Genomic DNA, 15,000 nt, shown 5'->3' on the forward strand with positions numbered 1-15,000 from the left:
CTCGGCCCGCATGCCTTGCTACGGCGTCGCCCAACATGCCATGCCACGGCCTCGGCCCGCATGCCATGCCACGGCCTCGGCCCGCATGACATGCCACGGCCTCGGACCGCATGCCTTGCTACGGCGTCGCCCAACATGCCATGCCACGGCCTCGGGCCCGCATGCCATGCCACGGCCTCGGCCCGCATGCCATGCCACGGCCTCGGCCCGCATGCCATGCCACGGCCTCGGCCCGCATGCCTTGCTGCGGCGTTGCCCAACATGCCATGCCACGGCCTCGGCCCGCATGCCTTGCCACCGCGTTGCCCAGCATGCCATGCCACCGCGTTGCCCGGCGTGCCATGCCTTAGCCTTGGCCAACATGTCGAGCCACGGCCTCGGCCCGCATGCCATGCCATGCCACGGCCCGCATGTCTTGCCACGGCGTGGCCAAACATGCCATGCCACGGCCTCGGCCCGCATGACGTGCCACGGCCTCGGCCCGCATGACATGCCACGGCCTCGGCCCGCATGCCTTGCTACGGCGTCGCCCAACATGCCTTGCCACGGCCTCGGCCCGCATGCCATGCCACGGCCTCGGCCCGCATGACATGCCACGGCCTCGGCCAGCATGCCTTGCCACGACGCCGCCCAACTTGCCATGCCACGGCCTCGGCCCGCATGCCATGCCACGGCCTCGGCCCGCATGACATGCCACGGCCTCGGCCCGCATGCCTTGCTACGGCGTCGCCCAACATGCCATGCCACGGCCTCGGCCCGCATGCCATGCCACGGCCTCGGCCCGCATGACATGCCACGGCCTCGGACCGCATGCCTTGCTACGGCGTCGCCCAACATGCCATGCCACGGCCTCGGCCCGCATGCCACGGCACGGCCTCGGCCCGCATGCCTTGCTACGGCGTCGCCCAACATGCCATGCCACGGCCTCGGCCCGCATGACATGCCACGGCCTCGGACCGCATGCCTTGCTACGGCGTCGCCCAACATGCCATGCCACGGCCTCGGCCCGCATGCCATGCCACGGCCTCGGCCCGCATGACATGCCACGGCCTCGGACCGCATGCCTTGCTACGGCGTCGCCCAACATGCCATGCCACGGCCTCGGCCCGCATGCCACGGCACGGCCTCGGCCCGCATGCCTTGCTACGGCGTCGCCCAACATGCCATGCCACGGCCTCGGCCCGCATGCCATGCCACGGCCTCGGCCCGCATGACATGCCACGGCCTCGGCCCGCATGCCTTGCGACGGCGTCGCCCAACATGCCTTGCCACGGCCTCGGCCCGCATGCCATGCCACGGCCTCGGCCCGCATGCCTTGCCACGACGTCGCCCAACTTGCCATGCCACGGCCTCGGCCCGCATGCCATGCCACGGCCTCGGCGCGCATGACATGCCACGGCCTCGGCCCGCATGCCATGCTACGGCGTCGCCCAACATGCCATGCCACGGCCTCGGCCCGCATGCCATGCCACGGCCTCGGCCCGCATGCCATGCCACGGCCTCGGCCCGCATGACAGGCCACGGCCTCGGACCGCATGCCTTGCTACGGCGTCGCCCAACATGCCATGCCACGGCCTCGGCCCGCATGCCACGGCACGGCCTCGGCCCGCATGCCACGGCACGGCCTCGGCCCGCATGCCTTGCTACGGCGTCGCCCAACATGCCATGCCACGGCCTCGGCCCGCATGCCATGCCACGGCCTCGGCCCGCATGACATGCCACGGCCTCGGACCGCATGCCTTGCTACGGCGTCGCCCAACATGCCATGCCACAGCCTCGGCCCGCATGCCGTGCCACGGCCTCGGCCTCGGCCCGCATGCCTTGCTACGACGTTGGCCAACATGCCATGCCACGGCCCCGGCCCGCATGCCATGCCACCGCGTTGCCCGGCGTGCCATGCCTTAGCCTTGGCCAACATGTCGTGCCACGGCCTCGGCCCGCATGCCATGCCATGCCACGGCCCTCATGTCTTGCCACGGCGTTGCCAAACATGCCATGCCACGGCCTCGGCCCGCATGCCTTGCTACGGCGTCGCCCAACATGCCATGACATGCCACGGCCTCGGCCCGCATGCCTTGCTACGGCGTCGCCCAACATGCCATGCCACGGCCTCGGCCCGCATGCCATGCCACGGCCTCGGCCCGCATGCCTTGCGACGGCGTCGCCCAACATGCCATGCCACGGCCTCTGCCCGCATGCCATGCCACGGCCTCGGCCCGCGTGACATGCCACGGCCTCGGCCCGCATGCCTTGCCACGACGTCGCCCAACTTGCCATGCCACGGCCTCGGCCCGCATGCCATGCCACGGCCTCGGCTCGCATGACATGCCACGGCCTCGGCCCGCATGCCTTGCTACGGCGTCGCCCAACATGCCATGCCACGGCCTCGGCCCGCATGCCATGCCATGGCCTCGGCCCGCATGACATGCCACGGCCTCGGACCGCATGCCTTGCTACGGCGTCGCCCAACATGCCATGCCACGGCCCCGGCCCGCATGCCTTGCCACCGCGTTGCCCGGCGTGCCATGCCACCGCGTTGCCCGGCGTGCCATGCCTTAGCCTTGGCCAACATGTCGTGCCACGGCCTCGGCCCGCATGCCATGCCATGCCACGGCCCGCATGTCTTGCCACGGCGTTGCCAAACATGCCATGCCACGGCCTCGGCCCGCATGCCTTGCCACGGCCTCGGCCAACATGCCATGCCACGGCCTCGGCCCGCATGCCATGCCACGGCCTCGGCCCGCATGACATGCCACGGCCTCGGCCCGCATGCCTTGCTACGGCGTCGCCCAACATGCCATGCCACGGCCTCGGCCCGCATGCCATGCCACGGCCTCGGCCCGCATGCCCTTCTACGGCGTTGCCCAACATGCCATGCCACGGCCTCGGCCCGCATGCCTTGCCACCGCGTTGCCCAGCATGCCATGCCACCGCGTTGCCCGGCGTGCCATGCCTTAGCCTTGGCCAACATGTCGTGCCACGGCCTCGGCCCGCATGCCATGCCACGGCCTCGGCCCGCATGTCTTGCCACGGCGTTGCCCAACATGCCATGCCACGGCCTCGGCCCCCATGCCTTGCCACCGCGCTGCCCAGCATGCCAATGCACCGCGTTGCCCGGCGTGCCATGCCTTAGCCTTGGCGAACATGCCACGCCACGGCCTCGGCCCGCATGGCTTGCCAGGGCGTTGCCCAACATGCCATGCCACGGCCTCGGCCCGCATGTCTTGCCACGGCGTTGCCCAACATGCCATGCCATGCCACGCCACGGCCTCGGCCCGCATGCCATGCCACGGCCTCGGCCCGCATGCCATGCCATGCCACGGCCTCGGCCCGCATGCCATGCCACGGCCTCGGCCAGCATGCCATGCCAAGGCCTCGGCCCGCATGCCTTGCCACGGCGTTGCCCAGCATGCCATGCCACCGCGTTGCCCAGCGGGCCGTGCCGCGGCCTCGGCCCGCATGCCTTGCGACTGCCTTGGCCAGCGTGCCATGCCACAGCGTGCCATGCCTTAGCCTTGGCCTACATGCCATGCCACTGCCTTGGCCAGCATGTCGTGCCACCGCCACGGCCAGCATGCCATGCCGGTCCGTTGCCCAGCATGCCACGGCCGTGGCGGCATGGCAAGCCACGGCCTCGGCCAGCATGCCATGCCACGGCCTCGGCCAGCATGCCATGGCACTGTCTTGGTCAGCATGCCATGCCATGGCACCGCCTTGTCCAGCACGCCGTGCCGCAGCGTTGGCCAGCATGCCTTGGCCGGCATGCCATGCCAATGCCTTGGGCCAACATGGCGTGCCACGGGCTGGGCCATGCCGGTCCGTTGCCCGGCATGCCACGGCCGTGGCGGCATGGCAAGCCACGGCCTCGGCCAGCATGCCATGCCCCGGCCTCGCCCAGCATGCCATGGCACGGTCTTGGTCAGCATGCCATGCCATGGCACCGCCTTGTGCAGCGTTGGCCAGCATGCCTTGGCCGGCATGCCATGCCAATGCCTTGGGCCAACATGGTGTGCCACGGGCTGGGCGAGCACGGCATGCCACGGGCTGGGCGAGCATGCCACGCCACGGCCTTGGCTAGCAGCAAGGCATGCCACGGCCTCGGCGAGCATGCCATGCCATGCCAAGGCCAAGGCCAAAGCCAAGGCCAAGGCAGTGGGCAAGGCCAAGTCCCTGTGCAAGGCATGGCCAAGGCCAAGGCAAAGGCCAAGGCCGCGGGCAAAGGCCAAGGCCAAGGCCAGGGCCATGGCGTGCCACCGCCTCGATCGATCTTTTTGAACATGATTCTTTTATAATCTTACCCAAACCGTGCAACACAATTAAAAATGCACTACAATCAATTTTAAATGTCATTCCCTATTTTTTTGCAATTTTTCTGGAGCTTTTCGAATTTTTAAAGCCCTTATTTGGCATAAAAAAATCAAAATAAAATAAAAAAAATGAAAAAAATAATTTAATAATTTCTATAATTACTAGTGAATCATCCTTTAATTATGGGAATTTTTCCATAATTTTTTGACTATTTTTATTAATTTTTATTATTTTTTAAGTATTAATATCGAAATAAATTAAAATAAAATATTTTCTGTAAAAAAATATTTTTTTTAATTTTTTTTATGGTGTATTAAATTATTTCCTACAACTTTCATGTTGAAAGTTTTGGCAAAAAACCATTACTTTTTAAAAAAACCCCATTATGACTCCTCGAACATGCTTGATGTTTCCTCCTGCCAGATTGAAAAGGGCTTAACAGGCTATTATAAGGGGGGGGCACCTCCCTTGCCCAGGGCAAGGCAGTGGCAGGTACGCCCCATGTTGGGCGCGGCCTGGGCTGCGGCCTTGGGTTACATGCACTGCGGCTCGACCGCGGCCTGGGCTGCGGCCTGGGGCGGCTCGGCCGCGGCCTTGGGCGGCCTGGACCGCGGCCTTGGGCGGCCTTGCGCGGCCTGGGCGCGGCCTTGGGCGGCCTGGGCGCGGCCTTGCGCGGCCTGGGCGCGGCCTTGGGCGGCCTGGGCGCGGCCTTGCGCGGCCTGGGCGCGGCCTTGGGCGGCCTGGGCGCGGCCTTGCGCGGCCTGGGCGCGGCCTTGGGCAGCATGGCGTGGCATGCGCGCGGGCGTGGGCGGCCTGGCATGCGCGCGGCATGGGCAGCACGGCATGGCATGCGCACGGCCTGGGCGGCCTGGCATGCAGCCGGCCTGGCATGCCCGCGGCGTGGGCAGCACGGCATGGCATGCGCACGGCCTGGGCGGCCTGGCATGCAGCCGGCCTGGCATGCCCGCGGCGTGGGCAGCACGGCATGGCATGCGCACGGCCTGGGCGGCCTGGCATGCAGCCGGCCTGGGCAGCACGGCATGGCATGCGCACGGCCTGGGCGGCCTGGCATGCCCGCGGCGTGGGCAGCGTGGCCTGTGCGAATACCGCGCGCGTGGTCTTTTGACCACGGTGCGCGTGTTGCGCGCATGGTCGCGCACGCCTTTGCACGCCTTCGCACGCAACGCACGTCTAGTGATAAGAACCGCAGCCAAGGCAGCCCAGCCAAAGCCAGCAGCATGCCAAGCCAAGGCCAAGGCCAGCAGCATGCCATGCCACGGCCAAGGCAGCCCAGCCAAAGCCAGCAGCATGCCATGCCAAGGCCTAGGCCAGCAGCATGCCATGCCACGGCCAAGGCAGGCAAGCCAAAGCCAGCAGCATGCCATGCCAAGGCCAAGGCCAGCAGCATGCCATGCCACGGCCAAGGCAGCCCAGCCAAAGCCAGCAGCATGCCATGCCAAGGCCTAGGCCAGCAGCATGCCATGCCACGGCCAAGGCAGGCCAGCCAAAGCCAGCAGCATGCCATGCCAAGGCCAAGGCCAGCAGCATGCCATGCCACGGCCAAGGCAGCCCAGCCAAAGCAAGCAGCATGCCATGCCAAGGCCTAGGCCAGCAGCATGCCATGCCACGGCCAAGGCAGGCAAGCCAAAGCCAGCAGCATGCCATGCCAAGGCCATGGCCAGCAGCATGCCATGCCACGGCCAAGGCAGCCCAGCCAAAGCCAGCAGCATGCCATGCCAAGGCCAAGGCCAGCAGCATGCCATGCCACGGCCAAGGCAGCCCAGCCAAAGCCAGCAGCATGCCATGCCAAGGCCTAGGCCAGCAGCATGCCATGCCACGGCCAAGGCAGGCCAGCCAAAGCCAGCAGCATGCCATGCCAAGGCCAAGGCCAGCAGCATGCCATGCCACGGCCAAGGCAGCCCACCCAAAGCCAGCAGCATGCCATGCCAAGGCCTAGGCCAGCAGCATGCCATGCCACGGCCAAGGCAGGCCAGCCAAAGCCAGCAGCATGCCATGCCAAGGCCTAGGCCACCAGCATGCCATGCCACGGCCAAGGCAGCCCAGCCAAAGCCAGCAGCATGCCATGCCAAGGCCAAGGCCAGCAGCATGCCATGCCACGGCCAAGGCAGCCCAGCCAAAGCCAGCAGCATGCCATGCCAAGGCCTAGGCCAGCAGCATGCCATGCCACGGCCAAGGCAGGCAAGCCAAAGCCAGCAGCATGCCATGCCACGGCCAAGGCAGCCCAGCCAAAGCCAGCAGCATGCCATGCCAAGGCCAAGGCCAGCAGCATGCCATGCCACGGCCAAGGCAGCCCAGCCAAAGCCAGCAGCATGCCATGCCAAGGCCTAGGCCAGCAGCATGCCATGCCACGGCCAAGGCAGGCCAGCCAAAGCCAGCAGCATGCCATGCCAAGGCCAAGGCCAGCAGCATGCCATGCCACGGCCAAGGCAGCCCACCCAAAGCCAGCAGCATGCCATGCCAAGGCCTAGGCCAGCAGCATGCCATGCCACGGCCAAGGCAGCCCAGCCAAAGCCAGCAGCATGCCATGCCAAGGCCAAGGCCAGCAGCATGCCATGCCACGGCCAAGGCAGCCCAGCCAAAGCCAGCAGCATGCCATGCCAAGGCCAAGGCCAGCAGCATGCCATGCCACGGCCAAGGCAGCCCAGCCAAAGCCAGCAGCATGCCATGCCAAGGCCTAGGCCAGCAGCATGCCATGCCACGGCCAAGGCAGGCCAGCCAAAGCCAACCGCATGGCATGCCAAGGCCAAGGCCAGCAGCATGCCATGCCACGGCCAAGGCAGCCCAGCCAAAGCCAGCAGCATGCCATGCCAAGGCCTAGGCCAGCAGCATGCCATGCCACGGCCAAGGCAGGCCAGCCAAAGCGAGCAGCATGCCATGCCAAGGCCTAGGCCAGCAGCATGCCATGCCACGGCCAAGGCAGCCCAACCAAAGCCAGCAGCATGCCATGCCAAGGCTTAGGCCAGCAGCATGCCATGCCACGGCCAAGGCAGGCCAGCCAAAGCCAGCAGCATGCCATGCCAAGGCCTAGGCCACCAGCATGCCATGCCACGGCCAAGGCAGCCCAGCCAAAGCCAGCAGCATGCCATGCCAAGGCCAAGGCCAGCAGCATGCCATGCCACGGCCAAGGCAGCCCAGCCAAAGCCAGCAGCATGCCATGCCAAGGCCTAGGCCAGCAGCATGCCATGCCACGGCCAAGGCAGGCCAGCCAAAGCCAGCAGCATGCCATGCCAAGGCCTAGGCCAGCAGCATGCCATGCCACGGCCATGGCAGCCCAGCCAAAGCCAGCAGCATGCCATATCAAGGCCAAGGGCAGCAGCATGCCATGCCACGGCCAAGGCAGCCCAGCCAAAGCCAGCAGCATGCCATGCCATGGCCTAGGCCAGCAGCATGCCATGCCACGGCCAAGGCAGGCCAGCCAAAGCCAGCAGCATGCCATGCCAAGGCCAAGGCCAGCAGCATGCCATGCCACGGCCAAGGCAGCCCAGCCAAAGCCAGCAGCATGCCATGCCAAGGCCTAGGCCAGCAGCATGCCATGCCACGGCCAAGGCAGCCCAGCCAAAGCCAGCAGCATGCCATATCAAGGCCAAGGCCAGCAGCATGCCATGCCACGGCCAAGGCAGCCCAGCCAAAGCCAGCAGCATGCCATGCCATGCCTAGGCCAGCAGCATGCCATGCCACGGCCAAGGCAGGCCAGCCAAAGCCAGCAGCATGCCATGCCAAGGCCTAGGCCAGCAGCATGCCATGCCACGGCCAAGGCAGGCCAGCCAAAGCCAGCAGCATGCCATGCCAAGGCCTAGGCCAGCAGCATGCCATGCCACGGCCAAGGCAGGCCAGCCAAAGCCAGCAGCATGCCATGCCAAGGCCAAGGCCAGCAGCATGCCATGCCACGGCCTAGGCCAGCAGCATGCCATGCCACGGCCAAGGCAGCCCAGCCAAAGCCAGCAGCATGCCATGCCAAGGCCTAGGCCAGCAGCATGCCATGCCACGGCCAAGGCAGCCCAGCCAAAGCCAGCAGCATGCCATGCCAAGGCCAAGGCCAGCAGCATGCCATGCCACGGCCAAGGCAGCCCAGCCAAAGCCAGCAGCATGCCATGCCAAGGCCAAGGACAGCAGCATGCCATGCCACGGCCAAGGCAGCCCAGCCAAAGCCAGCAGCATGCCATGCCAAGGCCTAGGCCAGCAGCATGCCATGCCACGGCCAAGGCAGGCCAGCCAAAGCCAACAGCATGGCATGCCAAGGCCAAGGCCAGCAGCATGCCATGCCACGGCCAAGGCAGCCCAGCCAAAGCCAGCAGCATGCCATGCCAAGGCCTAGGCCAGCAGCATGCCATGCCACGGCCAAGGCAGGCCAGCCAAAGCGAGCAGCATGCCATGCCAAGGCCTAGGCCAGCAGCATGCCATGCCACGGCCAAGGCAGCCCAACCAAAGCCAGCAGCATGCCATGCCAAGGCTTAGGCCAGCAGCATGCCATGCCACGGCCAAGGCAGGCCAGCCAAAGCCAGCAGCATGCCATGCCAAGGCCTAGGCCACCAGCATGCCATGCCACGGCCAAGGCAGCCCAGCCAAAGCCAGCAGCATGCCATGCCAAGGCCAAGGCCAGCAGCATGCCATGCCACGGCCAAGGCAGCCCAGCCAAAGCCAGCAGCATGCCATGCCAAGGCCTAGGCCAGCAGCATGCCATGCCACGGCCAACGCAGGCCAGCCAAAGCCAGCAGCATGCCATGCCAAGGCCTAGGCCAGCAGCATGCCATGCCACGGCCATGGCAGCCCAGCCAAAGCCAGCAGCATGCCATATCAAGGCCAAGGGCAGCAGCATGCCATGCCACGGCCAAGGCAGCCCAGCCAAAGCCAGCAGCATGCCATGCCATGGCCTAGGCCAGCAGCATGCCATGCCACGGCCAAGGCAGGCCAGCCAAAGCCAGCAGCATGCCATGCCAAGGCCAAGGCCAGCAGCATGCCATGCCACGGCCAAGGCAGCCCAGCCAAAGCCAGCAGCATGCCATGCCAAGGCCTAGGCCAGCAGCATGCCATGCCACGGCCAAGGCAGCCCAGCCAAAGCCAGCAGCATGCCATATCAAGGCCAAGGCCAGCAGCATGCCATGCCACGGCCAAGGCAGCCCAGCCAAAGCCAGCAGCATGCCATGCCATGCCTAGGCCAGCAGCATGCCATGCCACGGCCAAGGCAGGCCAGCCAAAGCCAGCAGCATGCCATGCCAAGGCCTAGGCCAGCAGCATGCCATGCCACGGCCAAGGCAGGCCAGCCAAAGCCAGCAGCATGCCATGCCAAGGCCAAGGCCAGCAGCATGCCATGCCACGGCCAAGGCAGGCCTGCCAAAGCCAGCAGCATGCCATGCCATGGCCAAGGCCAGCAGCATGCCATGCCAAGGCCAAGGCCAGCAGCATGCCATGCCACGGCCAAGGCTGCCAGCCAAAGCCAGCAGCATGCCATGCCAAGGCCTAGGCCAGCAGCATACCATGCCAAGGCCTAGGCCAGCAGCATGCCATGCCACGGCCAAGGCAGCCCAGCCAAAGCCAGCAGCATGCCATGCCAAGGCCTAGGCCAGCAGCATGCCATGCCACGGCCAAGGCAGCCCAGCCAAAGCCAGCAGCATGCCATGCCAAGGCCAAGGCCAGCAGCATGCCATGCCACGGCCAAGGCAGCCCAGCCAAAGCCAGCAGCATGCCATGCCAAGGCCAAGGCCAGCAGCATGCCATGCCACGGCCAAGGCAGCCCAGCCAAAGCCAGCAGCATGCCATGCCAAGGCCTAGGCCAGCAGCATGCCATGCCACGGCCAAGGCAGGCCAGCCAAAGCCAACAGCATGGCATGCCACGGCCAAGGCCAGCAGCATGCCATGCCACGGCCAAGGCAGCCCAGCCAAAGCCAGCAGCATGCCATGCCAAGGCCTAGGCCAGCAGCATGCCATGCCACGGCCAAGGCAGGCCAGCCAAAGCGAGCAGCATGCCATGCCAAGGCCAAGGCCAGCAGCATGCCATGCCACGGCCAAGGCAGCCCAACCAAAGCCAGCAGCATGCCATGCCAAGGCTTAGGCCAGCAGCATGCCATGCCACGGCCAAGGCAGGCCAGCCAAAGCCAGCAGCATGCCATGCCAAGGCCTAGGCCACCAGCATGCCATGCCACGGCCAAGGCAGCCCAGCCAAAGCCAGCAGCATGCCATGCCAAGGCCAAGGCCAGCAGCATGCCATGCCACGGCCAAGGCAGCCCAGCCAAAGCCAGCAGCATGCCATGCGAAGGCCTAGGCCAGCAGCATGCCATGCGAAGGCCTAGGCCAGCAGCATGCCATGCCACGGCCAACGCAGGCCAGCCAAAGCCAGCAGCATGCCATGCCAAGGCCTAGGCCAGCAGCATGCCATGCCACGGCCAAGGCAGCCCAGCCAAAGCCAGCAGCATGCCATATCAAGGCCAAGGGCAGCAGCATGCCATGCCACGGCCAAGGCAGCCCAGCCAAAGCCAGCAGCATGCCATGCCATGGCCTAGGCCAGCAGCATGCCATGCCACGGCCAAGGCAGGCCAGCCAAAGCCAGCAGCATGCCATGCCAAGGCCAAGGCAGCCCAGCCAAAGCCAGCAGCATGCCATGCCAAGGCCTAGGCCAGCAGCATGCCATGCCACGGCCAAGGCAGCCCAGCCAAAGCCAGCAGCATGCCATATCAAGGCCAAGGCCAGCAGCATGCCATGCCACGGCCAAGGCAGCCCAGCCAAAGCCAGCAGCATGCCATGCCATGCCTAGGCCAGCAGCATGCCATGCCACGGCCAAGGCAGGCCAGCCAAAGCCAGCAGCATGCCATGCCAAGGCCTAGGCCAGCAGCATGCCATGCCACGGCCAAGGCAGGCCAGCCAAAGCCAGCAGCATGCCATGCCAAGGCCAAGGCCAGCAGCATGCCATGCCACGGCCAAGGCAGGCCAGCCAAAGCCAGCAGCATGCCATGCCAAGGCCAAGGCCAGCAGCATGCCATGCCACGGCCAAGGCTGCCAGCCAAAGCCAGCAGCATGCCATGCCAAGGCCTAGGCCAGCAGCATGCCATGCCACGGCCAAGGCAGCCCAGCCAAAGCCAGCAGCATGCCATGCCAAGGCCTAGGCCAGCAGCATGCCATGCCACGGCCAAGGCAGCCCAGCCAAAGCCAGCAGCATGCCATGCCACGGCCAAGGCAGCCCAGCCAAAGCCAGCAGCATGCCATGCCAAGGCCAAGGCCAAGGCCAGCAGCATGCCATGCCATGCCACGGCCAAGGCCAAGGCCGAGGCAGCCCATCCGAAGCCAGCAACATTCCATGGCAAGGCCAACGCAGCCCAGCCAAAGCCGGCGGCATGCCATGCCAAGGCCAAGGCCAGCCGCATGTCTTGCCACGGCCTTGTCCCGCAGCGTGGCGTGCCTTGGCCTTGGGCTAGAACATCGCATGCCACGCCCTTGGCAAGCAATCCTGTCCCTCGTGTAATTGCCATTTGGTTTGGCTTTGACTTACGTATATGTTGCCCTGCGAAATGCTTGTCCCTCGGGTAATAGCCGGTTTGGTTGCCTTTGACTTGCGAACACGTTGCTAGTGCTTTCCCCAGTGGAAGCTTGTTGGGAAAAGTATGTCCCTCGGAAGTTGCCTGTTGCGTTTGTTATTTGCATTCGAGCTATCCGATGCTTGCTGGGTTTCTCTAAGAGTTTTTGCACGTTCGTCGGGCTTTTTAATTATTTATTTACTCATAAAAATTATAATAAAATAAATTAAAAATAAAAAAATAATTAAAAAAATTACTATAATTACTAGTGCCTCATCTTATAATTGTTGGAATTTTTCTAGAATTTTTTGAGTATTTTTAGTAATTTTTATTATTTTTTAAGTATTAAAATTGAAATAAATTAAAATAAAATATTCCGGTGGCCAAATATTTTTTTATAATTTTTTTTATGGTGTATTAAATTATTTCATACAACTTTCATGTTGAAAGTTTTGGCAAAAAACCATTACTTTTTAAAAAAACCCCATTATGACTCCTCGAACATGCTTGATGTTTCCTCCTGCCAGATTGAAAAGGGCTTAACAGGCTATTATAAGGGGGGGGCACCTCCCTTAAGGCTGGCCAGCATGGCCAGGCCACAGGCCACGCCTATGCCTAGGCGGGCGCTTGGCACATGCCATCGCTTGGCTTGTGGCATTGGCTTGTGGCATCGAAACTACATAGCCAAGCACGGGATGCGTCGAGTGGCGGCCCGCGGCGGTGGCGGTGGCACGTTGGCCTAGGGCAGCATGCCATGCCACAGCCTTGGCCAGCAACATGGCATGCCAAAGCCTTGGCCAGCAGCATGCCATGCCCTGGCCTTGGCAAGCATGTCATGCCACGGCCTTGGCCAGCAGCATGCCATGCCACGACCTTGGCCAGCAGCATGCCATGCCCCGGCCTTGGCCAGCATGTCATGCCACGGCCTTGGCCAGCAGCATGCCATGCCACAGCCTTGGCCAGCAGCATGCCATGCCACAGCCTTGGCCAGCAACATGGCATGCCAAAGCCTTGGCCAGCAGCACGCCATGCCCCGGCCTTGGCAACCTTGCCAAGCCACGGCCATGGCCAGCAGCGTGCTATGCCCCGGCCTTGGCCAGCAGCGTGCCATGCCACGACCTTGGCCAGCAGCTTGCCATGCCCCGGCCTTGGCCAGCATGTCATGCCACGGCCTTGGCCAGCAGCATGCCATGCCACGGCCTTGGCCGGCAACATGGCATGCCGCGGCCTTGGCCGGCAGCATGCCATGCCGCGGCCTTGGCCGGCAGCATGGCAAGCCCAAGCCTTGGTCAGCAGCAGCATGCCATGCCAACGCCTTGGCCAGCAGCATGCCTTGCCACGGCCTCGGCCATCAGCATGCCTTGCCACGGCCTCGGCCATCAGCATGCCTTGCCACGGCCTCGGCCATCAGCATGCCTTGCCACGGCCTTGTCCAGCAGCATGGCATGCCCGGCCTTGGCCAGCAGCATGTCATGCCACGGCCTTGGCAAGCATGCCAAGCCACGGCCTTGGCAAGCATGCCATGTCCCTCGGGTAATTGTACAAGTTGCCTTGCGAAATGCATGTCCCTCGGTTAAATTGCCATTTGGTTGGCTTTGGCGTGCGAACGAGTTGCCTGTGCTTTCCTTGTGGAAGCTTGTTGCGAGAAGTATGTCCCTCGAAAGTTGCCTGTTGCGTTTGTTATTTGCATTCGCGCTAACCGGTGCTTGCTCGGCCTCTCTAAATGTTTTCGCGCGTTCGTCGGGCTTCTTGGTCCTTCGGGGGGTGATTCGTTTTGGGGGGCTGGTGCACAGTGTACGTCGTGGCGCGTGAGTTGTGTTCGGTTTGTGCGAGTTGGACGGATCCCTGCCTGTGCAGCGAACTCCACTGGTGCATTCCTCCATGTCCCTCGGGTTGTCTTCGACTCGCCTTCGGGTTGCTTGCGCTTCCCTAGTGGAAGGTGCCTTGCGAAAAGCGTGTCCCTCGGGTAATTGCCATTTTGTTGGCTTTGACGTTCGAACGAGTTGCCTATGCTTTCCTAGTGGAAGCTTGTTGCGAAAAGTATGTCCCTCGAAATTTGCCTGTTGCGTTTGTTATTTGCATTCGCGCTAACCGGTGCTTGCTCGGCCTCTCTAAATGTTTTCGCGCGTTCGTCGGGCTTCTTAGTCCTTCGGGGGGTGATTCGTTTTGGGGGGCTGGTGCACAGTGTACGTCGTGGCGCGTGAGTTGTGTTCGGTTTGTGCGAGTTGGACGGATCCCTGCCTGTGCAGCGAACTCCACTGGTGCATTCCTCCATGTCCCTCGGGTTGTCTTCGACTCGCCTTCGGGTTGCTTGCGCTTCCCTAGTGGAAGGTGCCTTGCGAAAAGCGTGTCCCTCGGGTAATTGCCATTTGGTTGGCTTTGACGTTCGAACGAGTTGCCTATGCTTTCCTAGTGGAAGCTTGTTGCGAAAAGTATGTCCCTCGAAAGTTGCCTGTTGCGTTTGTTATTTGCATTCGCGCTAACCGGTGCTTGCTCGGCCTCTCTAAATGTTTTCGCGCGTTCGTCGGGCTTCTTAGTCCTTCGGGGGGTGATTCGTTTTGGGGGGCTGGTGCACAGTGTACGTCGTGGCGCGTGAGTTGTGTTCGGTTTGTGCGAGTTGGACGGATCCCTGCCTGTGCAGCGAACTCCACTGGTGCATTCCTCCATGTCCCTCGGGTTGTCTTCGACTCGCCTTCGGGTTGCCTGCGCTTCCCTAGTGGAAGGTGCCTTGCGAAAAGCGTGTCCCTCGGGTAATTGCCATTTGGTTGGCTTTGACGTTCGAACGAGTTGCCTATGCTTTCCTAGTGGAAGCTTGTTGCGAAAAGTATGTCCCTCGAAAGTTGCCTGTTGCGTTTGTTATTTGCATTCGCGCTAACCGGTGCTTGCTCGGCCTCTCTAAATGTTTTCGCGCGTTCGTCGGGCTTCTTAGTCCTTCGGGGGGTGATTCGTTTTGGGGGGCTGGTGCACAGTGTACGTCGTGGCGCGTGAGTTGTGTTCGGTTTGTGCGAGTTGGACGGATCCCTGCCTGTGCAGCGAACTCCACTGGTGCATTCCTCCATGTCCCTCGGGTTGTCTTCGACTCGCCTTCGGGTTGCCTGCGCTTCCCTAGTGGAAGGTGCCTTGCGAAAAGCGTGTCCCTCGGGTAATTGCCATTTGGTTGGCTTTG

This window comes from Camellia sinensis, unplaced genomic scaffold (genome assembly GCF_055761805.1).
Source record: "Camellia sinensis isolate YWXY unplaced genomic scaffold, ASM5576180v1 Unanchor4, whole genome shotgun sequence".
NCBI lineage: Eukaryota > Viridiplantae > Streptophyta > Magnoliopsida > Ericales > Theaceae > Camellia > Camellia sinensis.